At 46.9% G+C, this 24,775-nt stretch overlaps 2 long non-coding RNA genes, 4 other non-coding genes and 1 pseudogene across 6 annotated transcripts; 4 read left to right on the top strand and 3 right to left on the bottom strand.

Annotated features, from left to right (window-relative positions):
- Positions 1-2,099: 2,099 nt before the first annotated feature.
- Positions 2,100-7,453, bottom strand: LOC137761253 (uncharacterized). The gene is made up of 3 exons (XR_011073408.1): positions 7,431-7,453; positions 7,026-7,108; positions 2,100-2,343 (listed from the first exon to the last, which is right to left on the bottom strand). It is a non-coding gene; the product is annotated as an uncharacterized lncRNA (long non-coding RNA).
- Positions 7,454-7,793: 340 nt separating this feature from the next.
- LOC137763170 (U1 spliceosomal RNA) lies at positions 7,794-7,957 on the top strand. The gene has a single exon (XR_011073733.1). It is a non-coding gene; the product is annotated as a U1 spliceosomal RNA (small nuclear RNA).
- Positions 7,958-8,707: 750 nt separating this feature from the next.
- On the top strand, positions 8,708-9,909 carry LOC137762555 (uncharacterized). The gene is made up of 2 exons (XR_011073584.1): positions 8,708-8,750; positions 9,624-9,909. It is a non-coding gene; the product is annotated as an uncharacterized lncRNA (long non-coding RNA).
- Positions 8,734-8,805, top strand: TRNAK-CUU (transfer RNA lysine (anticodon CUU)). The gene has a single exon. It is a non-coding gene; the product is annotated as a tRNA-Lys (tRNA).
- Positions 9,910-11,277: 1,368 nt separating the features above from the next.
- On the bottom strand, positions 11,278-21,421 carry LOC137760636 (putative neuroblastoma breakpoint family member 5; annotated as a pseudogene).
- Positions 21,422-21,794: 373 nt separating this feature from the next.
- Positions 21,795-21,958, top strand: LOC137763159 (U1 spliceosomal RNA). The gene has a single exon (XR_011073721.1). It is a non-coding gene; the product is annotated as a U1 spliceosomal RNA (small nuclear RNA).
- Positions 21,959-24,071: 2,113 nt separating this feature from the next.
- On the bottom strand, positions 24,072-24,145 carry TRNAN-GUU (transfer RNA asparagine (anticodon GUU)). Its single transcript has one exon. It is a non-coding gene; the product is annotated as a tRNA-Asn (tRNA).
- Between the last annotated feature and the right edge of the window lie 630 nt (positions 24,146-24,775).

Below are 24,775 nucleotides of genomic sequence, written 5' to 3' on the forward strand. Positions count from 1 at the left end.
CAAAAATAAACAAGTGGGACCTAATGAAACTTCAAAGCTTTTGCACAGCAAAGGAAACCATAAACAAGACGAAAAGACAACCCTCAGAATGGGAGAAAATATTTGCAAACGAATCAACGGACAAAGGATTAATCTCCAAAATATATAAACAGCTCATGCAGCTCAATATCAGAGAAACAAACACCCCAATCCAAAAATGGGCAGAAGACCTAAATAGACATTTCTCCAAAGAAGACATACAGACGGCCACGAAGCACATGAAAAGATGCTCAACATCACTAATTATTAGAGAAATGCAAATCAAAACTACAATGAGGTATCACCTCACTCCCGTTAGAATGGGCATCATCAGAAAATCTACAAACAACAAACGCTGGAGAGGGTGTGGAGAAAAGGGAACCCTCTTGCACTGTTGGTGGGAATGTAAATTGATACAGCCACTATGGAGAACAATATGGAGGTTCCTTAAAAAACTAAAAATAGAATTACCATATGACCCAGCAATCCCACTACTGGGCATATACCCAGAGAAAACCGTAATTCAAAAAGACACATGCACCCGAATGTTCATTGCAGCACTAATTACAATAGCCAGGTCATGGAAGCAACCTAAATGCCCATCAGCATACGAATGGATAAAGAAGTTGTGGTACATATATACAATGGAATATTACTCAGCCATAAAAAGGAATGAAATTGAGTCATTTGTTGAGACGTGGATGGATCTAGAGACTGTCATACAGAGTGAAGTAAGTCAGAAAGAGAAAAACAAATATCGTATATTAATGCATGTATGTGGAACCTAGAAAAATGGTACAGATGAGCCAGTTTGCAGGGCAGAAGTTGAGACACAGATGTAGAGAATGGACATATGGACACCAAGGGGGGAAAACTGCGGTGAGGTGGGGATGGTGGTGTGCTGAATTGGGCGATTGGGATTGACATGTATACAGCGATGTGTATAAAATTGATGCCTAATAAGAACCTGCAATATAAAAAAAGAAACAAAACAACTAATACTAAACTTTCATTGGGTTATTTGTATGGAAATATGTTAATATAAATGTTTCAGACATTAAAAAAAAAAAAAAAAAAGAAGCTTTAATTGAAAAGTGTTTAAGTCACACCGTAAATGTTGACATAATGATCTTAAGATCTTCCTTTGGGAAAAGACCTTAGTTATGTTCTTTTGCATTCCAGAATTAAAATAAAGCTATCATTCCACAATTATACCCTAGAGGCAGTAGTAAATTAAAACAAACAACAACACAACAAATTCAACCATGATCACAACCACCAACAACAATAACAAACGTATTCATCAACAGACTCAGGTCTGAGATAGAGACATGCCCCACTTTCACAGTAGATGGAGTGACCTCAACTTCTGCTTTTACACTTGGTTGTTTAAGCATTTTCCATGAGTGCCTTTGGCTGTCAATAAAGAGGAACTCACTGACAGAATCAGCAGAATGGATGAAAAGTTGGCCAAACTATGGAGTATTACTTAAAGACAAAGTAGGAAAATTTGAGGGCCTCTTGCTCCACGGTTATTCAAGCATCCCAGCAATTCTTCCTAAATCCACTGGAGAACTCAAACATTGCTTCTAAGAACTTCATTTTATGGACATAACATTTATGAAAGCAACAACATGAATCATACAGATCTCAGAGCTGGTCAGGATCAAGTCACAAATTACTTATGGGGGAAAATTCCCAATAGCCATTCTTGTGTTTCACCCTTTGAAATGTAGTTCTTTACCCTATTAAAAAAGTTGCAAAAAATGTATCTTTGGAATGGATTCTCCAATATTCAACTTTCCATAAATTACATTCTTTTCCTCTATATGTCAGAAACAGAACTCATTCTTAAAAATAAATCAACCTGCATGACCACCAATGTCTTCCAATTTGCCATAATTCAAATGAGAACCATGTTGGGTTCTGTGCAGGAAATAGGGTGAGAGCACTTTAGGAAAAAAATGGAAAGGAAGAAAGACGGCAGGTACCTAATGTAATGCTTCAAACATGTACAAACATCTCTTCTTTTAATAAATTTATTTTATTTATTTATTTTACTTATTTATTTTTGGCTGCATTGGGTCTTCGTCGCTACACGCAGGCTTTCTCTAGTTGCGGCGAGCAGGGGCTACTCTTCATTGCGGTGCCAGGACTTCTCAATGCGGTGGCTTCTCTTGTTGCAGAGCATGGGCTCTAGGTGCACAGGCTTCAGTAGTTGTGGCTTGCGGGCTCTAGAGCACAGGCTCATTAGTTGTGGCACACGAACTTATTTGCTCCGCGGCATGTGGGATCTTCCCGGACCAGGGCTCGAACCGGTGTTCCCTGCATTGGCAGGCAGATTCTTAACCACTGTGCCACCAGGGAAGCCCAAACGTACAACTATCTCTTGATCTGTCAACCTAAGACAGGCAAACAACCTGCAGAATTTATACAGGGTTTATTATATCCTCCAGATCTTATTACTGCTAAAGTGAATATGCTAGGCACTTACTGAATTGGTTTTCTATTTCTGCTGTAACAAGTGACCATAACTTTAGTGTCTTAAAAGAACACACTTTTATTATATTACACTTCTGTAGGTTAGGAGTCCAACAAAGATCTCACTGGACTAAAATCAAGGAGTCAACACAACTGCCTTACCTTCTGGAGGCTCTAAGGGATAATCTCTTTCCTTGCTTTCCTAAAAAGTTTTTAGAGGCCTCCCACATTCCCTGGCTTTTGACTCCTTCCTACAACTTCAAAACCAGAACAGCAGGTAAAGTCCTTCTAATTTCACACCATTTTGACCTTTTCTGTCTCTCAAGTCTAAGGCCCCATGTAATTTCACGGGGCCCACCTGAATGGTCCAAGATAATCTCATCACAAGGTCTTTACCCTAATCACATCTGCAAAGTTTCCTTTCCTATGTGGTGTAATATATGAACAGGTTGGGGGAATTACAGCAGGGACATCCTGGGGGAGACAGTATTATTCTGCTGGTCACGAAACTATTAACTCAGATGCCAACTAATATTGGAACTATGAAAAAAAGAACTTCTCTAATTTCAACAAAGTTTAGTTAAAATAAGACACTACCTGAAGGCACAATCTAGACCAGTGAATCAAGATAAAGTCAGCTTAGAACCCTAGAAGTGCTTCACTGCTGTCCATAAAATTGCACAAGTACTAGTCTCTTTAGATTTTTTTTTTTCCAAAATGTAGCATTTTCCCCCCTCCAAGCCTGACTCTGATGGTAGAAATCTCATCCAAGACAAAGAGTACGTGGTGGAGGAGGTGAAGGTGGTGGTGGAGTCGGTGCACCTGGGACCCCACTAACGTCTGACTATGAACCTTCAGCTGATCTCCATGGAACAGATGGGAGGGTTTTCTCAGACCTACCCTTGCATGAACAGAGGGATCCTTGTGCGCCTTCGCCAGGCGGCTAGGAAGGGGAGCCACAGTCCTTCCCTTGGAACTTGCCTTGTAAAGAAGGCAGGCACCAAGATATTAACTTGTTTGGAATCTTGTGGACTAGATGTCAGCAATCCATGTCCAGAGGTTCCTGACTTTTGGTCACACATCCCCGGGGTCGGCCTAAGGCCCGTGCTGCCTGGGTTGGCTGTGGAGGATGAGCTCCTGAGGCAGCATCTTGCTCTGTCTCCTCCAAACCAGGTTCTGACCAGAGAGAAAAGTATTCGTGTTTCTCAGGCTGGTGGAAAATACTCCCTCATCGTCCTCTCGGACTGGGGCAGCCCCTTCCCATGTTGGCCTGCTTTGTGGGGGGAAGGGATGGGGAGGATGGGAGCAAGAGGAGCGGGGACAAGGAGGAGGAATGGGAACAAAGTAAGCCTGGGGAGAGGATAGGGGAGGACGGCGAGGAAGGAGAAGGCGGAAGCTGAGGAAGAATAAGGAGGACGATGACCAGAGCGTGAATGCCATGGAGGTTCTAGTCTCTGGTCCCAGAATGGCAGCTGCCCTCTCTTGAACTTCCCCTGACCTCATGCTGGACACACACACACCCCAGCCTCCTCTCTCATCATCCAAACTCCTTTATTCACAGAAGAACAGCCTCTCAGCCCCTGCCCCCTCCCGTGCCCTGATTCTGGGGATTGTTTCCTTTTTCCCTAGGTTTCCCCAGAGCTAGGCACAGATTCCTCACCAGCAGCCAAACCCTGGTCTGTGGTTCTGGAGAGTCCAAAGCACGGAAATCTCTCGTGAGAAAAGGAAATGCAGGCCACATGGGGTCATGGGGTCACTCTGCAGAATCTCAGTCCAGCTGTCCAAGTCACACTAGGTTGACATTTGGGAAGCTGTCAAACTCGTTCAAAAGAAACTCTAAGAAGATCCTTGGTGCAGGTCATTGTTACATGTAGCAAATTATGCTATTGAAATCCTAAACCAGGTGATCAATCTTCATTCCAAAGTCATGAATCAGCCTTAAGAAGGGCAAAGCAGGTGGTGAGTGCTAATTACAGGAAATGAACAAAACAGGGGCAGATCCCAGAAAGGACCATGTAGAAGGTGCTTAGGCCAATGGCTAAGTAACCATCTGTATTAGTCAGCTTGGGTTTCCAGAAAAAACTACTATAGACCGGGTGCCTTAACCAGAAATCTGTTTTCACACATTCTGGAGACTGGTAGTCCAAGATCAAGATTGGAAGTTCCTGCCAATTCAGTTTCCGACGCGAGCTCTCTTCCTAGCTTGTAGATAGCAGATGCCTCACTGGGTCCTCACATGGCCTTTTCTCCTTGCTTGAGCTGGGGTAGGGCAGGAGCCCAAGCTCTCTTCATTTAAGGACACTAATCCTGTCAGATCAGGGCTCCAAGCTTATGACCTCATTTAATCTTAATTACTTCCTTAAAGGCCCCTTCTCCAAATACAGCCCCACAGGGATTAGGGTTCAAGATACGAATTGGGGGGTGGGTGGTGGGACACATACATTCAGTTCCTAACACCCTCCCCAGCCTCTTCCTCCCATGAAGGCATTTGCAGCTCTCAGCTCTGGTCCCTGGGAACTTCCCAGGCACTGGGTCCTCAGATTCCTCTCCCCACAGACTTTCCCCTTCTCTCTCTCTGACTCAAATGACTCAACACTGGGCACAGCTGTTGACTGGCTGACACTCAAAGGCAGTGGACTGAGTTGCTTTCACCTGGCTGACTTTCAGAAGAGAGGGGCCACCACTGACTGATACGTTTGCAGAAATGTATTCACTGAGGAGACTGGCTGTGGTGGCAGAATAATGCTTCCCCAAAGATGTCCACATCCTGGTCCCTGGAATTTGTGAACATGTTACTTGACATGGCAAAGGACACTTTGCAGGTGTGATTAAATTAAGGACCTTGAGATGGGGAGATGATCCTGGAGGGTCCAATGGAATCACAAGGGTCCATATAAGTGAAAGAGGGAGGAAGAAGATTTGGTGTCAGAATAATGCATTGTGAGAATAACCTGATCAGCTGTGACTGGCTATGAAGATGGAAGGGGGCTATGAGAGTAGAATGTGGGCATCTTCAAGAGGCTGGAAAATGCAAAGAAAGAGATTCTCCCCTAGAGCCTCCAGAAAGAACCTCACCTCCACTGTCAGATTGATTTTAGCCCAGTGAGATGCATCTTGGACTTCTGATCTCCAGAACCATAAGATAATAAATGTGCGTTGTTTTAAGCCACTAAGTGTGTGGTAATGTGTTACAATAGCAACAGGAAACTCCTACAGTGGACATTGGTAGATAGAGAGGATTTAAAAACCAGTTCTGCCGCGATAGTGAGAGGCCCGCGCACCGCGATGAAGAGTGGCCCCCGCTCGCCGCAACTAGAGAAAGCCCTCGCACAGAAACGAAGACCCAACCCAGCCAAAATAATAAATTAATTAATTAATTAATTAATTTAAAAAAAAAAAAACCCAGTTCTGGTGGCTATTTGTTACCATGGCTTTAGAACAATTACTCTATCCCCAGAAATGTGAACTTTCAAACTTTTCAATTCTCAGTGTAGGTAATGTAAATAATACTGAGTGATATACCAACCATCACCATATAAGGAGTCAAAACCCTCACCCTGTGCTCAGGGTAAACGTCTAACATCATCCAAAATTGGGTGTGCACGGGTGTATGTTTGGGACAGGGTAGCAGGGGCTTCAGAACTGGATTTACAATGCTCCCCACAGGGCTGGCTGCAGGGTGTTGGGCACAGGAGAGTCTTTTGTCATATCTAGGCCATCTAGTATCTGAGCCCCCTTTGTTTGTATGAGAAACTTCCCACATTCTGAAACTTTTAAGGATCATGCACTTGCTGTCTTAGTTTTTCTAGGGGCTAAGATGTGGGTCTATTACCAAGAGCTGGCAAATCCCCATCAGCAACAACTACTCCAGCATTTGACAGAAGTTGAGAGACACAAGGAGCAGGCCCTGGGGATATTTTTTCTGCAACAGAAGAATCTCCCCACCTCAAGATCCTTAGTTTAACACCGACCAGGTGCAGCAGAAGTCATAGGGCCATTGGCAGTGTCTAGTGTCCAGGGCCAGTAGTGTCACCTGTGCAAAGCTACAGGGTCTGTCACTCAGCAGGAGGCACTAGTGTCCTTTCCATTTGGTCTGTGGGCTCCCTTCCATTGGCCTTCTTTATTCCTCCCTGTTTGTATAGTCTGGTTCTCCAGTTTGCTGGAGATTCTCTGAGCTATTACTATCCCTTGAATAAAGTATGTTTCAGATGAAACGAGCCAGAGTTTATTTCTGATGGCTGCAGAGAGGAAAAGGAGGGGAAAGAGGGAAAGCAGGGAGGAAGAAAGGAAGCCTCTTCCTGGAAGTTGGCTGGGTGCTGAGTTCCTTTGCTGTCAGCTCCAGGATTCTCCGGAAGAGTCAGCTTCCCCCTTAAGCCAAAGGCACCCTCAAGGATCAAGTTACTCCACTCCTTGCTCTCTGGTCTGAAAACACAAGTTGGCTGCTTTCGGCGGTCTCCCCGCTCCCCGCCCTCAGGTCTAACCCAGTCTTACCCAGTAAGAGAAAACAAACAAACAAACAAACAAACCTCACTCTTCAAGCAAACACGTCATCTTTCTATCCCTTATCTTGGTCATCAGCTTCTTTTTCAGAATCGTCATTTCTTGTATTCTGTATGGTGAGGAAAGGAAAAACATGGTCCCTGGGATACCATGAGAATGAAGTAGGAAGGACGTGCACAGAAAATACACCGAGTAGCACTCTGAGATGTAACCCTAAATCTGTATGTTTATACACAAGACACATACATAAATATATACTTGTATCCATTGTTTTACAACTTCTTTACTACTTAAAAAATTTTTGGATCAGCGTAACACACGATCCCAGAATTCCTTTCCCCGGCGTGTAACGCAGGACAAAAGGTAAGAAGAATTCGAGGAGGCTGGCAAAATCCGCCGGTATCTCAGATAAAGGGTAAGAGGCGTGTTACCTCGGCTTGGTGGGCTCCCGAAGTGGGCGGACGTTATGACGTCACTTCCCCCTTCAGCAGCCGGCCCGCCCATTGGTCATCTCGGCAGGGCGGGGACAGGGCGGGGGTTGGAGGAGAGGAGCCGCCTTAGAGGTCAGGAATGGGGCTTGGCTTATGTAAATCTTGCAGCGCAGGGGTACAATTCCCCGCGAGCCACTTCCCGGGCTGTGGAAGTTTTCCAGAGAAGTTGCTTGGATTTTATTAGCAGAGTCGTTTGGAGGGGCTGAGATGCGTGGAAGAGGAGGGGGCGCGGAGGGTGGGTGGGGAGCGTGTGTGTACAGTGTAGGAGTCTAAGGCTGTACGGGGGCGGGGAAAACATAGCTCATACTTACCTGGCAGGGGAGATACCATGATCATGAAGGTGGTTTTCCCAGGACGAGGCTCACTCATTGCACTACGAGTGTGCTGACGCCTGCGATTTCTCCAAATGGGAGAAACTCGACTGCATAATTTGTGGTAGTGGGGGACTGCGTGCGCGCTTTCCCCCAGCAGTTGGTGTTTAATAGTAGAGCTAAGTAGTTGCGGAAAATAAAAAGAGTGAAAATATGTAGACTGTGACTGTCTTGTATTTACGTGCTTGCATTGCAGTAGTGGTTTTTGCGGGGTTTTTTTGTGTGTAGTTTTCTGTATCTGCCCCCGTTTCTGACTTCTTGAACTGTGGCGATTTGAAGAAGGATGTTATCGTACTCCGCCGTGTGATAAACGTTTTTCTGTATGAAATTTGTTTTCAGTGCGTTTTCAACGCACACATAGCGGTGGTGTTACCATGTAATCAAGATTTCTTCGGGTCTGATCCAATTGCCCACAAAAAAAAACACACTTTGTGCCCCAAAGAAGCCGGCAGCAACCTACGATCGCAAGAGAAGATCATCACCCCCTAAGTCCCAAAGGCTGTTTGACGATGTTCCAAAACTCCCAGAACAGCGGGAAAAGAACAACTGCGAAAAAACGGAAAAAAGTTTTATTTTTTCTGGCAGGGATTCTACATCAGAGGGACACACTAGGGTTGCTCACAGCGCAGGTGGATTGGGGAGAAGCCCCAAAAACATTTCTTATCGCTCAGCCAGAATAGATTTCGTCTCTTTCCACCAGGTAGAAAGCTGAAGAGACGGCGGAGGGAAGGCGCGTCAGGTTCCTCCTGGCGTCGCGGAGGAAGCGGGCTCGGGGCGGGGTGATGAGAGCCCCCGACGCGACGCCGCTCCTGCGCCCGCGGAGCTGGGCGCGGCCTGGCTCAGTAGCGGGAGCAGCGAATCAGCCAGCGGAGGGTTCCATGGTGTAATGGTGAGCACTCTGGACTCTTAATCCAGCGATCCGAGTTCAAATCTCGGTGGGACCTTTCCTGTGTTCAGTCAGAAGAAGGGGATTTTTTACTTCTCAGATGGGACGTGCTTTCCCTCTCCCAGTTCCCGGAGAGGCGCGGTTCGCGCGCTCCACGCGGACGTGGCGGGCAGGCGGGGGGACGAGCCCGCGGCGTCCCCGCTGGACCCTGGCGACTCTGCCCGTCGCGGGCCATCGGAGTCCCCGGCCCCGCCGCCCTGGGGCGCAGCGACCGAGCCAGTGCCACCCGCTCGTCGGGTCACCCTGGGTCTCGGGGGCGGAAGGCAGAGGCTGCGCCCACTGAGTCCTGCCCCGCGAGGGGGCTTTGCCCCGCACGTCTTGTAACTAACTGCGCGGTTGTCCCTGTGAGTAAATGGTCGCGGGGCGGGGCTGTGACGTCGCTGAGCAGCCAGGGTAACAGCGTCTTATGGTTCCAGACCTGGATGGGAAGTACTGAATTGTGTTCAGGTGCCCTACTTTATTCTGAATTTTAATTGATCCTATTCCACTTTGTTCCGATTTTATTCAGAATTTCTCACTCCTAAGTCTAAATTGGACAAGAAAAGCCGCTGTTAGGCTAAGATTTGAACCTTGACTCCAGGAAACCTCGTCCTTTCGTCCCAAGCTCAGCCAGAAGGAGGAGGAAGGCCAAGGATTCCGGCGTCTGAGGAGAGCAGGGATCCCTGACCCACCTCCACCCAGGCCTTTGAGACACGTGCAGATCTTATAGTCAAGGCTAGACTGTAGTGAATATGCTTGTTTGGTTTGATTTGAGTTGGGAACCACATTCATTTTTTTTAATCATTATAAAATTTATCTTTTAAATATCACCTCTAGGGGCTTCCCTGGTGGCGCAGTGGTTGGGAGTCTGCCTGCCAATGCAGGGAACAAGGGTTCGAGCCCTGGTCTGGGAGGATCCCACATGCCGTGGAGCGGCTAGGCCCGTGAGCCACGACTACTGAGCCTGCGCGTCTGGAGCCTGTGTTCCGCAATGGGAGAGGCCGCGATAGTGAGAGGCCCGCGCACCGCGATGAAGACTGGCCGCTGCTCTCCGGAACTGGAGAAGGCCCTCGCACAGAAACGAAGACCCAACACAGCCAAATATAATAAATAAATTTATAAATGTCACCTCTAGACATTGAAAACACAATGTAACAAATGAACCTGTGTATGTCTTTTGTGGAACAACCATATTGGATAAGAACTCTCCGAAGAGACCATAAAACACAATATATATACCCCAGGACCATGACAAAATTTAAAAAACTGCTTTCCTCAATTGTGTTATTATTGGCATTGTTGGTATTTCTTTATTCTTTTGTCTATATAATGCGGGAAGAAGCAAAGGAGACTGTAAAAGATATTGTATTTCTATTACTCCCAGTGTCCTTAAAGACAAAAATATTGGTGTTAGAGAAAAGAGTTTCAGATGAAAGACGTTCAATAAAAAGCCTGTAGTTCTGAATTTGAATTATGAATGTGAATATATGTGAATACATACATACAAATATGAGTATGTATTTTCTAGCTCTGTCCACTGGAAAGGCCTAGAAAGAAACCAATTCCAATGAGTATCTTTAGGTTACACAATTTGATCTGGGAATAACGTTTTGCATAAAAAGAAACCAGAGATTCTTAGAGAAATGACTGAGTCCAGGTCAGGGGCAGAAAATATTCAGTATGAGACAGAAGCACCTTGTCATACTGATATCAAGAAAGGTCTCAAAGACTATTAGAATCTTATCAAAAGGATGAAGGAGCCAGCTTAAAGTCACTTTCACTGCTGAAAGAGAGGATAATTGGAGTATCAGTAAAGACTATATTGCAATGAATTGAAATACTTCAATGTGTTTGAAACTTTGAATTCATATTAGCACAGGGGAAAAAAAAAAAAAGAAATAAAAGAAACTAACTGGTGACCACAGAGGATGCTTGGGGAACTGCTCATTAAGCTGCAGTTTTCTTTACAGAGGGTACCACTAAGTAACTAAACAGTATTTAGTATTTAAGGGAAGTTTCTTTTTATACAAGTGTTCCAGTTAAATAATACATGACCATGGAATATCACCATTTTACTCCACATAATCAGTTAATGGATCTAGGCCTTGAACTCCGAGGGCTGCTACTATTATTAGAAGAGACACACAGAACTTGATGTGCCTCCTGATCAGAGAGCACACACCACTTCTGAGGTAGTCTTGCCAAGATAGCAAATGTGAATCTCATCAGTCTCTATATCTGCCAGGTCCAAAATAGGGGCCACTAGACACATATGGCTATTGAATACTTAGAATGTGGCTAGTAGGACTGAGGAAGTGGATTTTAATTATATTTAATTTATAATTCATGTGAATGTAAACTTAAAAGCTGAAGACATGCACAATATTTTTCTATTAAACACAACTTTAAAACTTTGCTGGAATTATATTTCCTTTAATGTGTAGCGTTAATTAGCTATGTAGAAGATTATATTTGTATTATTGTCTGCTTATACTTTTTAATTTTCATTGTGGCTACTAGAAAAATTTTAATTACATATGTGGCTTGCATTTTTATTACATTACAGCACTGCTGTAGATTCTACCACCAAAAAGAAAGTATGGACATTGGCTCTTGTCCATCCACTTGCTTATGATCATTTTGATTGTCTAGTAAGAAATTCAGAGACAGTGGGTCACAATAAGCAAATCACGCCTCACACATACCTACTCAGTGAACACACCACAAGGACATTAATATTCTCAGTGCAAGAACATAATACATTAGCAGAGACATTCCAGGACACTTAAGTCTTAGAATTAGACTGGACCCCAGACCCATCAGGGAAATTCTCTTATTGATCTGGTAGAGCGCTCTCCCAATATCCTTTGTTCTGAGCCTGTATAAATAGTTAATAATATATTTTCCCCAGTGATCCTAGAAAATGAGCTGAGTTATTTTCTAGAATTGTTTCTACAATATTGGTTAGTCCCATCAGATTATGTGGTTGCTGATGGTTTAGAGGAATTTATACTTGAGACTAGAGTGATGGATGAATTGTATAAACCCTCAAACCAAAAAGAATCTTTGGTGCGACACAGAAACCATGGCCATTCAAGGCTGAAGGGACTGCCAGAGCCCAGCCTTGCTTCATGGAAACATCCAAACAAGGCAGTGGTACAGCTGTGTCTGTCCTGGTTTTCGGATGACTGCTTAGTTAACAGAAGCCAACATAGAGAAGATGGAGACTGGGACTGAGAGCAGGGAAACAACCTCTCCTAATGTATATGCAAGTCTGCCATTGTGTCTGGATAGGGAGAGAAAGGCCAGGGACATTGTACAAAAAACCAAAAATTAGATCACTGCAGGTGACAAGACACATTTGATCCAAACTAGGTCTGACAAACACCTCCTGTGGATTTCCACCCAAGGTGGATGAGAGTTTGTCACACCTGATTTGGGTCCAAATGCCTGACACTGGTGCCAGGGTGACAAAGGCATGACTGGGGCCTAGAAAGGGATAAAGGCTCCCTGAGCCACCTGATGTCTGTGTTTCATAATAGATCCTTTTCCCTGATTTAACAAAGATGCGTCTATAGGGACTATCTTCAGAGATGACCTTCCTCAGTCTACACAGGTGTGGGGAACAAAGAATATGGAGGCTACCTGGGAGATCGGTTGGAATTTCATCCTCTTTAGCATGGGAGCAACCACAGGCTCCATCCGGAGCAGGGCCCACTTCTGATTCATCAAATGCAAATTTGCCATCACTGTAAGGCTGGTTGCAGTCAGAACTTCCTTGGAGAATTGAAGGAGTCAAAACACATTCATCCTGGGATTCCTGAGGCACTTCCTTCTTTTCAACCTCCTGCAGCTCCACACTGTGCCAGGTGGGAGAGGGATGACAGAAAATTAAACGAAGGGGATCCGACCCCAAGCTGCCCTGGCTGGTTTTGATGGGAGGCATCGGGAGTGTCAGAGAAACCAAAAGGGCAGTCCCCTAAAGAGGGAAGGAACTATCCTCCCGTATGTGAAGTGGAGTGTGGCTGCCACGGGGCAGGAGAGGGAGGCCAGCAGGTGCTCTGTGCACTGGCCACACAACGTCTGATGAGGAGTGAGACTCAACCATCCCAGTATGGTACCTTCAGGAACATGAAACACACATGAACTTCCATACCAGATGCTACCCCCGGGGTCCTAAGCCATGTTCAATTTAAGATAAATAGTCAAGTGAATATGGCTATTAAGGCATTATAGACTCCCAGAGATATTATGCCTTCTTTTTAGGAATAGAACTTACTACTGTCACATGACAAACAATCTTTTTTCTAGATAGTTGTCCTGATGCTTAATTTTTCTGGTTACTTCTCTACTAATTCCTTTGCTAGGTACCTTCCTCCCAAGGACCTAAAACAACTGTGTAGGAGTAGTTATTTATCTCACCTTGGAGTTCCTTTAGGAGAGAATAGATATTCTCTGTGTGTGCAGGAAATCCTAAGGGTGGTGCATTCACCTTGGGTCATACATACAAGTAGCACGGAGACAACAGACAACCAAGTTAACAGGGCCATTTCCATGTGGGTTGAGTAAAGTAAATCAATACAATCTGCAGCTTTGCTTATCCTTGCATCTGGTATCTTGACTCTCTCTGACCCTGTCCATAATTTACCTACGCATTACCCATTACCAGCTCCTGATAGTTCACTGTTACCTGGGTGTGAGTGTCTCTTGTGCTTGTTCATCCTCCTCATCTTCATGAATTTCTGCAGACAAATTCAGAAATATCCAGTCAGCTTCTTGCCACTTCACTCACTACAAACACAGCAACTCACATGGTCATAGCGTCATAAATACCTATGTATGAATTAGTACCGTATGGAAGTTCTAATGCATTGTCTTTAAACAATTGCCCGAGCATGGATTTCTGATCCATCAGGCAGTCTGACTCTAAACCAGAGGATCACCATCATGACACCTTCTGCCTGAAATTGGACAAACATTTAAAGTGTCCTTTCTTCCTTATATCACTGCATACTTGTCCACCTTCCATCTTGACTTCTACAACTGGATCATCCATCCTGCCACAAATTCTGCCAAAGACACAGGCTCTATACATCTTCACAGCTCTCACAAGATCCCCTCCTTTCTCTAAGGAGAAGAACCATGTCCCACATCCCTGGGCTCTTCAAGGTGGCTTCTCTTGGTTATCAAGGGAAAGTCTCTCTATGGAAAGTGGTCCATTCTAAACAACTTTCCCAACACCGAGTCTGACTACATCAAGTACCTTATCTGGCACCACACAGTGAAGGGCTTTCTTTTTTCTGCAGTGCATTCGTAAATATTTCCCCATTTCATCACTATAGCTACCATCAACAGATTATTTGATCCATTTTACAAAAGAGGAAACAGATACTGGGATAGGAAAAAAATCACTCACTCACTCACTGTTACTAAAGGCAGCCCTCAGGCTGGACCCTGGGAACTTTCATGCTTAGTCCAGGGCTCTTTTCACTCTAACAAGCTGCCTCCTGTCACATCGTCCTTTCTGTGCTTTAACACTGGGCGGATGCTGCCTCCTGCCCCAAAGGCCATGGTCTATCAGGGAGGAATCAGACAGTTGGAATACTATGCCCTCCACCCTGCGCATTTCTCCTCTGTTCTCCCACTCAGCCAGTCCTGCTCCTATCATAGCCCCAAACGGGACATGAAACAGGAAGGCTGATAAAAAACATTCCTAGTGCAGGTGTGGAGTCTCTTGTGAGCAGGGGACCTTGGAGCAGCTCAGTGCTATCAAGTACTGTGGCCCCCTTACCTGGGCTGAGCTTGTGGGCAAGGTGCTCTGCCAGCCTGTGTCCCTCCGTCAGCCGCTCTTGGAAGCCCTGCCCCTGGTGGTTGTCAAGGTCGTTGTGGATGAGGAAGTCCTTGAGGTGCTGCTGGAGTAGGACAGTCATCTTTCACTTCCTGTAATGTCCGCCGTAACTGGGTCAGCTTTCGTGCCTGACTTCGAGTTAGGATATCACATGTCCTAAGGTGGGACAGAAGATACAATTTTAAAATGCAAAGATGACAGACTATTAGGGATTTCTGTGAGAACACCCCCAAGGAGTGTGGACAGATACAGCCGGTGTGAATTGGAAAAAAACATGAGAATGACAGGGTCAAGAATAGATGATAAGGTGTAGTCAGTCAGGAGGGGGTTGTGATGTAAAGGTAAATGAGGTATTGAATGCACAACATTGTGATGGTACCAAATGCCACTGAGTTGTTCACTTGAATTTGGTGAATTTCATGATATGTGATTTTAAGTCAATAGTGTTTCTAAAAGCGGAGTAAATGAGGCTCTGAATAACAACTGGAGTCCGCAATTCACCAATTGGTGTTCTCCTGCTGGTTTATAAATATTGTGCCATGTGCCTGCCATGAACATCTCTGCCCTCCTTACCTCACCTCTCAGCTTGCGTGGGCTTCTCTGCCAGCTTCTCTGCTAGCCTCAGCGCCTCAAACAGCAGCTTCTCCCCCAGCACAGATTCAGTGATGTCCTTAAATGCTTCACACTCTGGGGAAACAGAGACGCTGCCTCAGGGGAAAGCTGGACAGGCTGCTGCGGTCACCGCCTTCAAGGGAGGAGGCAGGGTCCATCCCGGGGACAGATGTAACCTCGGTGCCAGGCTCCACGCAGGGATTTCCACATCTGATTCCTCAGCCTCCCACCTGCATGGCATTCGGTTACTCCCTGTTTTAGAGCTGAGGAAACAGAAGCTCCAAGGCACAGAAAGTAACTAGACAAGATGAACTGGTGTTTGGCAAACTGACACTGAATCCTGGGCCACTTACCAATATTTGCAGCCTCTTAGGTGAAACGCTGAGCAGGGGCATTCCTGGTGATTCCTGTGTGGTTGGGAAGACCCCTAGGACCATAGGACGGATGGTTCCCTTGTGCTGGGATTTCAGTAATGAACAAGTATCTCAAAGGTAAAAAACTCACCTGGATACACTTGTGTGAAAGAGAATACATGAAACCGTAAGGACCTGGAAAACAATGTGCCCAAATACTATGAAAGTTTGTGTTATTAGACATAGTAGAACTTGAACTTACTGTGTTACACTGTGCCAGGGACTATTGTCAGAGCTTTGTCAGAAGTGACTCATTATTCATTACAACTCAAACAGGTAGCCATGGTTTCAGTGAGGGGCAGTCTCACCCTTAAGCTCCTTTTGAGCAGGTACTATCCCCTGCTATCCCATGTATAACCACCACATTAGCCCAGTGTAGCTAGCACAGGGCTTTGCCAATGGGACCTCAGGGAAACTTGGACTGATGAACTCCATCCAATTTCCAGTCGTTTAGCCAACAGTGATGCAGGATCAGATACAGAACAGAACAGATTCCAATTGACACAGTTTAGCTTTGTTCCTGAGAGAACCAGGCAGTTCAGTGCCTGAACCAAGAATCAATATCTGGGATTTTAACTCTAATCTCACCCTACAACTCACCGCAAACCTGGAAAAGTGGCTCAACTCTTTGTGCCTGGGTTTTCCCATCCTCAGGGAACTGAGGGTAAAATAGCCACTTCCACCTTTCCTGGATTGTGGTCAGAATGAAATTCAAAATGACAAAGGGATTAGGAGACAAAGTCTGGAGAGTTTTTGTTTCTCAGAGGGAAGACAGTGACCATTCATCACTTTGGTGACCACGACCCCTAGGACTTAACTGTATCTCTGCAGCTGGTTGGCCAGGGAGTAGGCAGTAGCTTGGGATACAAGGAATTTCTCTGGGAGGTCTTGGAAGTTCTGCTTGTTCTTTGCCAGCTACAACTGAAGCTCCTGGTTGATTTCCGTGAGTGTAAATTCTACCCTTGGATCAGATAAAGGGCCAAGAGATACTGCCATGGTGACATGTGGGAGAAAAGGTAGAGCCAGGGACTGGGGAGAAGAAACCCAAACATATGATGGATTGAAAACATGTGAAATCACATAAGTTTAATCAGGACTGAGGGATGACAGAAACTGGAATTCTTAACTTACTGTTGGGAGAAACTTGAGGGTTTGCAACTGCAAAAACAAGGTTCATTATGCCAGCGCTCAGAGCCAAAGGCACCGTCTGTAGCTCACACTCAGACAGGAATGACAGAGGGGGACCCAGCATGCTAGGTTACCGTTTGGAGTTGCAATAACAGAACTGGTAGGTGTGGGGGCGGTCATGGAACCTTGGGGACACCTGCCTTCCAGTTGCCTAGGCCATGCTAATGCACAAGGCTGCCTGGGGGCTTGTGAAGGTCACCACTGATAGCAACCAACCCCTCAGCAGTCACTCTTAAGTTGTCTACACATGTCCTGATACCACTTACCTACCTCCTTCCAAAAAATATCTAAGCGGAGTTCTCATTGTTCATTCTTTTGTGTATAAAAAAATTCACAGGAGAAATAGTTTCTCCACAGGTCTTAATTTCTGTAGGGCTATCATGAAGTCACCCCACCTTCTCTTTAAACAGATCTTAAGGCTTTGCCACAAGTGAGAGACCTCAAACTTATAGACTGTCATGACGTTCTTCGACCCTGCTGGAGGGTCTGGAAGGAGTCAGAGATGTGGCCTGGTGGGGCAGGGCGAAAGGCAGAGGGCCTCTCCTGCAGTTGTTGAGGAACAACCAGCCAAGGTCCACCGGGCCCAGCACTAAGCAAAACAGGCATCGTTGGTAGAGGACCTTGTGGCACTGCTTCTGAACGCCCCAGGGGCTTGGGAACCAGCAACAGCACATTTCTCGCCTCATCCTCCGAGGGTCAACTCGGGGGAAACGGGACCTGCTTCCTAGCAATGGAGCATGTGGTCCCCACGCTGGAGCTCCACGGCAGATCGAAAAGCTCAGGACTGAGCAGCGGTGCCCCGCAGGACAGTGTCGGCAGGGGCCCGACGACCTGACCCGGGGCCAGCGCGGCTGGGTCACAGTCAGGCTGGGCGTCGGTCTACACTGCAGCACCTGAGTTCTTTGAATCCACGTGGTGAGAGCAGTGATTCCCAGATGCCGTCTCGTGCTTAGCCTAGACCTCCTATTTCTATGCTTTTATGATCTCCAAGGAGTGTACTGACCTCACTCTAAATACACTGTCCGATTTTGTCATCCTAACTTCTCTCTGGGACTTGGGGGCCACTGGCCACACCAAGCCTGTTGAAAGTCTTGTGTAAATGAACCAGTGATCATTTTTAAGTGACATGTGAGCGGCCCCCAGTTGTGCCAAAGCCTAGTCTGTGTCTTCACAGTGCTTTCGAATGTGTGTATGTGTGAATAAATGTATGATATATATTTATACATGCTGCTATAGCGATACGTTAAAGGCCAACATAACTGGTGGACAGGGTCAGTGAGAGGAAATGAAACAATCTTTTCGGTGGCTATTAAAGCAAAATGTGCGTAAAGAAATAAGGTTTTCTTCCCCTACTTTGTTTCTAATTTCTGCACGCGTCCCTAGGCTGAGTGGGGAAGAATAGGAAAGACAAACTGTCAGGAAGAGCTCACCTCGCTGTCCAACGCTTGAAGTCTAACTTTAAAAGAATGATTATTTACCCTCTTGTCATTTTGTAACAATCCCCTTATCTACAAATATTAAAGGGCAGTTCTTACAATTAGAGTGCCTCAGAATCAGCTGTGGAGATTACAGAAGCTCCTTCCTGGGCTCCAACCCCCAGAGGTTTCGTTGGTGTGGGGCCCTAGAGTCTGCATTTTTCACGTACACACAAACCACATGTTTCAGATGCGGGTGGGCTGCGGACCCCAGTTGAAAACCTGTTGTTCTGTAAGACTGATTCGAACCTATAAATAAGTTTGTTTTCCTTTAATTAAGAATCCTTAATTGAAAAAGTGGATAAGTCACACCACAAATTGACATAAAGATCTCAAAGCATTCCTTGGGAAAAGTCCTTAGTTACGTTCTTTTGCTTTCCAGCATTAAAACCAAGCACTTGCTCCACAATTATTTCCTAGTAACAGTTGAAAAATTAAAACAAACAACAACATGAACAAAAAAACTCACGGACTTCCCTGGCGGTCCAGGGTTTAGACTGTGAGCTTCCACTGCAGGGGGCACGGGTTCGATCCGTGGTCGGGGAACTAAGATCCCGCAGGCCCCGCCGGCGTGGCCAAAAAAATAAATAAATAAAATAAAGATAAAAAATAAAATAAAAAATAAAACAACTCAAACATTGTCACCACCGCCGCCACCAGTTACCAAAAGACCCATCAAAAGACTCAGGCCTGAGGTAGACACATGCCCCACTTCCGTAGTAGATGAAGTGACCTCGACTTCTGCTTTTACACTTGGTTGCTTAAGTATTTTCCGTAAGTGCCTTTGGCTGTCACTACAGAGGAACTCACTGGCAGAATCAGCAGAATGGATGAAAAGTCAGCCGAACTATGAAGTATTACTTAAAGATAAAGCAGTAAACTTTGAGGACCTCTTGCCCTGTGGTGATGCAAGCATCCCAGCAATTCTTCCTTCCTCCCTGTGCTGCCAGGGCTGGAAGGTATTGATGATATAACCAGTAATCAATGGAGAACTCAAATAATGCTTTTAAGAACTTCATTTTATGGACGTTAACGTTTATGAAAACAACAGCATATGCATCGTGTAAGTCTCAGACCTGGTCAGGGTTGAAACCGTGTACGAGCCCCCGTGTCCTTGTCTTTTGAAGTAAAGTGCTGCCTCAAGAGTTAATGATTAGGGAATGTGAAGGTGTAGAAACAAAGAACAGCTGTTGGGCTGGGGAACGGGCAACAATTTAGACTCTAAATCCGCCACATGGCAGAATCACCGAACTCCCAGTTCACTGAAGCTACAGATAAAGGCCTGACACACACTCCTAAGTGGTTTTACAGGGAGCAGACCCCCTCCAGATGGAAAGTGCTGCCCATAAGCACATAGACCCTGGACTGGCTGAAACCAGAAACCAGAAAGTTGATGACGCTTGAAACTTCCCCTTGATGCCAGCCGGTCTGAGAACTGTCCGCGAGCTGATCACGCCCTGCTCCTCGGACGCTGTAAGACTCCTCACTACGCCCTCCAGGGTGGGTCACACAGTCTTGAGGGCATTAGCCCGCCGTGGCCCCCTCTGCCTGGCAAAGCAATAAAAGCTACTCTTTTCTACTTCACCCAAAACTCTGTCTCCGAGTTCCTCTTCGGCACCGGTGAACAGAGGCCAAGTTTCGGCAACAGGATCCAGTCACAAATTACTTTGGGGGAAAATTCCTAAAAGCCAGTCTTGTGTTTCACCCTCTGAAAAGTAGTTCTTCACCCTAAAAAAAAGGAAAAAAAAAAAAAAAAGTTGCAAAAAATGTATCTTTGCAATGGAGGATTCTACGGTATTTAACTTTCCATAAATTATATTCTTTCCCTCTACGTGTTAGAACCCATTCTTAAAAGCAAATGAAATCGACCTGTGTCACCACCACTGTCTTCCAATTTGCTGTAATTCCAGTGAGAACCATGTTGGTTGGGTACACCTGTGCTGGAAATAGGGCGAGAGTCCTTTAGGGAAAAAACGGAAAGGAAAAAAGATACCTAATGTAATGCTTTAAACATGTACCAATATCTCTTGACCTGTCAACCTAGGACAGACAGACAACCTGCAGATTTATATAGGGTTCATTAGGTCCCCCATCTTATTACTGCTAAGGTGAATGTGCTAGACACTTAGTGAATTGGTGTTCTATGTCTGCCGTAATAAGTGACCATGAGTTTAGTGGCTTAAAAGAACACACATTTATTATATTACAGTTCTGTAGGTTAGGAGTCCAACAAAGGTCTCACTGGACTAAAATCAAGGGGTCAATAGGGCTGCCTTACCTTCTGGAGGCTCTAGGGGATAATCTGTTTCCTTGTCTTTTCTAGAGATTTTTCTAGAGATCTTTTTCAGAGATTCTCTGAGCTATTACTCTCCCTGGAATAAAGCATATTTCAGATGAAATGAGCCAGAGTTTATTTCTGATGGCTGCAGAGAGAGAAAGGAGGGGAAAGGGGAAAAGCAGGGGGAGGAAAGGAAGCTTCTTCCTGGAAGTTAGCTGGGTGCTGAGTTCCTTTGTTGTCGGCTCCAGGATTCTCCGGAAGAGTCAGCTTCCCCCTTAAGCCAAAGGCACCCTCAAGGATCAAGTTACTCCGCTCCTTGCTCTCTGGTCTGAAAACACAAGTTGGCTGCCTTCTTCAGCCTCCCCTCGCCCCGCCTTCAGGTCTAACCCAGTCTCACCCAGGAAGAGAAGACAAACGAACAAACCAACCTCGCTCTTCAAGCAAACAGGTCATCTTCCTATCCCTTATTCTGGTCATCAGCTTCTTTTTCAGAATCGTCATTTCTTGTATTCTGTATGGTGAGGAAAGGAAAAACACGGTCCCTGGGATACCACGAGATTGAAGTAGGAAGGACGTGCACAGAAAATACACCGAGTAGCACTCTGAGATGTAACCCTGAATCTACATGTCTACACACAAGACACATAGATAAATATACACTTGTATCCATTGTTTTACAACTTCTTCTTAAAAACATTTTGCATCAGCATAACACACGATCCCAGAATTCCTTTCCCCGGCGTGTAACGCAGGACAAAAGGTAAGAAGAATTCGAGGAGGCTGGCAAAATCCGCCGGTATCTCAGATAAAGGGTAAGAGGCGTGTTACCTCGGCTTGGTGGGCTCCCGAAGTGGGCGGGCGTGATGACATCACTTCCCCCCTCAGCAGCCGGCCCGCCCATTGGTCATCTCGGCAGGGCGGGGACAGGGCGGGGGTTAGAGAAGAGGCGCCGCCTTAGAAGTCAGGAATGGGGCTTGGCTTATGTAAATCTTGCAGCGCAGGGGTACAATTCCCCGCGAGCCACTTCCCGGGCTGTGGAAGTTTTCCAGAGAAGTTGCTTGGATTTTATTAGCAGAGTCGTTTGGAGGGGCTGAGAGGCGTGGAAGAGGAGGGGGCGCGGAGGGTGGGTAGGGAGCGTGTGTGTACAGTGTAGGAGACTAAGGCTGTACGGGGGGGGCGGGGGCAGAGTGGTTCATACTTACCTGGCAGGGGAGATACCATGATCATGAAGGTGGTTTTCCCAGGGTGAGGCTCACTCATTGCACTGCGAGTGTGCTGGCCCCTGCGATTTCCTCAAATGGGGGAAACTCGACTGCGTAATTTGTGGTAGTGGGGGACTGCGTGCGCGCTCTCCCCTGGCAATGAGCGTGCTAACAACAGAGTTAAAATCACCCGCGGGGCCCCGTGCCTATAAAAGAGCGCTTAAGTAAAGGTAATAGCCGGTTTTCTCACGTGCTGTCTGTTGTGTTGTTGTTGTATTTGCTGGTGCTTTTGTGTTCCCAGGCGTAGAGAATACCCCAGCACCCCCCCGGGCCCCGGTACGTGTGAGCCCCCCGGGCGCCGGTACGTGTGAGGGTGGGCGTTAGTTCTTTTTGTTTTTTTTCCTTTCTTTTCTTTTCGTGTGAGTTGAGTATTAGCGTTCTGCGCAAGCGCCGAGAGTTTGTCTTAACTACTTAAGAAGTCGGTCTTCCTTAATCGGTTCCTTGCAAGACTCTTTCAGGAGTTTCCACAGGTTGCGTCCCAGCTTTGAACCTTGCAACCGGGGGGAGGTGAGGGGTCACGCCACACGCAGGCACGGCAACTGCATTTGTTTCTCTGCTTCAAACAACAGTTACGGTACCATGCAGGCAACGTGCAAAAACGTTTTCCCGGGCACTGGTCGTCTCGGCCTCCCTCGTAGTGCAGTGGATAGCAATTAGCCTGCCAAGGCAAGGAGCACGGGTTCACGGTTTCAAGCCCTGATCCGCGAAGATTCCCATACGCTGCAGGACAAGTGAGGCCCTCCTCTGACCACGCCTCAAGCCGGCGCGCCTGGAGCCCGTGCTCCGCAACGAGAAAGGCCACCCCTCCCGCTTTCGACAATCAGGGGATAACCCGGGAGCAGCAACCTCGCCGCAATGCACCCAAAAATGAATAGAATCAATTTGTTAAAAGAAAAAAAAAGGAGAGAGAGGGGGCTTCCGGTGAACGAGGGCAGCGAGTGGTCCCCGAGGGCGGGGAAGCAATGGCTCCAATCTAAGGCCGGGAGAGTTTTCCAACCAAGGCACACGGGGGCCAACGGAGTGGACCTTGTTGAGCTAAGAGTCCAGGAAGGCCGAACGACTTCGCGTCCGCAGGACAAGACTCCCAGGGGGAAGAGAGAAATGCTAAAAGTAAAGCAGCGAGGAATGCAGCACCGGCCTGACCCGTGCAGCTCTGGGAGGAAACTCCCCGAGGTCGGGGGAAATTTTTGACAGCCTCGGAGACTCGCACAGATAATGCTCCTCCCCAGCAGATAGGCTAGAAGGAAAAAAAAAAAAAAAAAAAAAGAAAACAACCGCAACCAGAAAACATCGTAATCCAGGAGGGCATAGGGTGGAGTACTCAGGAATGTCTTGCTTCAGTAGCGGAAGCTAGTTAGCCCCAGACTCATCGCTGCTCGGAACCACTTCGCAAATCCTAGAAGCAAGAGCGGAAACGACCGAACTGTTTGCAAGTAACTTAAATGCATCCATGAACAAAGTTGAGCAGTTACAGGAACACACACACCTTTCCAGCAAGGCACCATTCACCATGCCTGGCCTTCCATCAGAGATTTTGGGGTATCCAATGACCCCCCCTCCATCATGCAGAGACACATCGGTCATTTGCCAGTGACCCAGAGCTGACACAGATGTTAGAATCACCAGAGAAGGACAATTAAAACATTTATTCCAGCTGTATTCCGTAACTTCCAACAGTTAAATGTACACACGGGAACCATTTAAAAAAGACCCACTCTAACGTAAAGAGGTGAAAACTACACTGTCTGAAAGGGAGTGTACTGCAAGGGATTAACAGCGAGCAATTCGAAAACGCAGAAGAAAGAATTTTGAATAGGAATTGCATTGACTCTGCAGATCACTTTGAGTAGAAAGCGGCAGTCCCAAATGCAAGGGCTGAGGCGTCCTGAGATGGGGCGGTGGATACTCCGCGCGGGTGGTGCCATGGAGCGTGATTTCCGACGTCGCAGCTTGAGTAAGGGATTGCCGCCACCCGTGTGCGTGTGCCTTCACCCTCTGGCAGTTGTCCTGGAACGTACAAGGCAGATGACTTAGTGAGGGCAGCCCTCCACGTAGTGCAGAGAGACCAGGGGCACCAGGTAAAAACCGGGAGCAGGCCGAGATCAGCTGGGTGGAGATTCCGGGAGAGGGGCGCTGGGGAGGAACTGAAAGGGCAGACGCATAAAAGCGACAGCTGAGACCTCGCTCATCAGATCCCAAGAGCCAAGTTCGTCCCTGGGTGGGCTCGAACCACCAACCTTTCGGTTAACAGCCGAACGCGCTAACCGATTGCGCCACAGAGACAAGCCGCTGCGAAGCTTTCTTGTAACATCCCGGAATCAGAATGTATTCCCCGTCCCCTCCAACCCCAGCGGAAAAGAGATTCAAATGTCTCTATCTTGTCCAACCTCGCCGGCGCCAGAGACACTGAGTCTCGTGGACCGTGGACACCGAGCCCGAGTGAGCTGGGGGCTCCGACGAAACAAGGCCGGGCCCACGACCATCCTCGCCTGCTCCTGGCCGCCTCGAAAGCGGCCCCTCTACACGAGACGACTGCCGCCTCTCTCGGCCTCAAGTCCTCCATTTCCCACTCGTGATCGGCCTCAGCCGTCGCGCTCACCGCAAGTCCCCCTCCAGGCCCGGCTGGTCGTACGGGGGAAGGACAGCAACCGGCTGTGTCCCCACCGTTCTGCCCCCTCTGGGCGCCTCCAGAGAAGGGCTCCACGAGGCACGACCCGGAGTTTGCTCACCAGGCAGCCCCTCGCCCGGAGCAGGGCCTGGCATCCAGCAGGCGCCCAATAAATGCCTCGCGGAGGATGCATTCCGCCGCCGGGGCCAGGGGTGGGGGGTAGACCAAGAATTCTTATGCCACCTGTAAGGTTTTAGTCCTCGAGGAACCTAGGCTTTTTCAGGTCAGGTGTTCTTCAAAACCTT

The sequence above is a fragment of the Eschrichtius robustus genome, chromosome 3 (assembly GCF_028021215.1).
Source record: "Eschrichtius robustus isolate mEscRob2 chromosome 3, mEscRob2.pri, whole genome shotgun sequence".
NCBI classification, from domain to species: Eukaryota; Metazoa; Chordata; class Mammalia; order Artiodactyla; family Eschrichtiidae; genus Eschrichtius; species Eschrichtius robustus.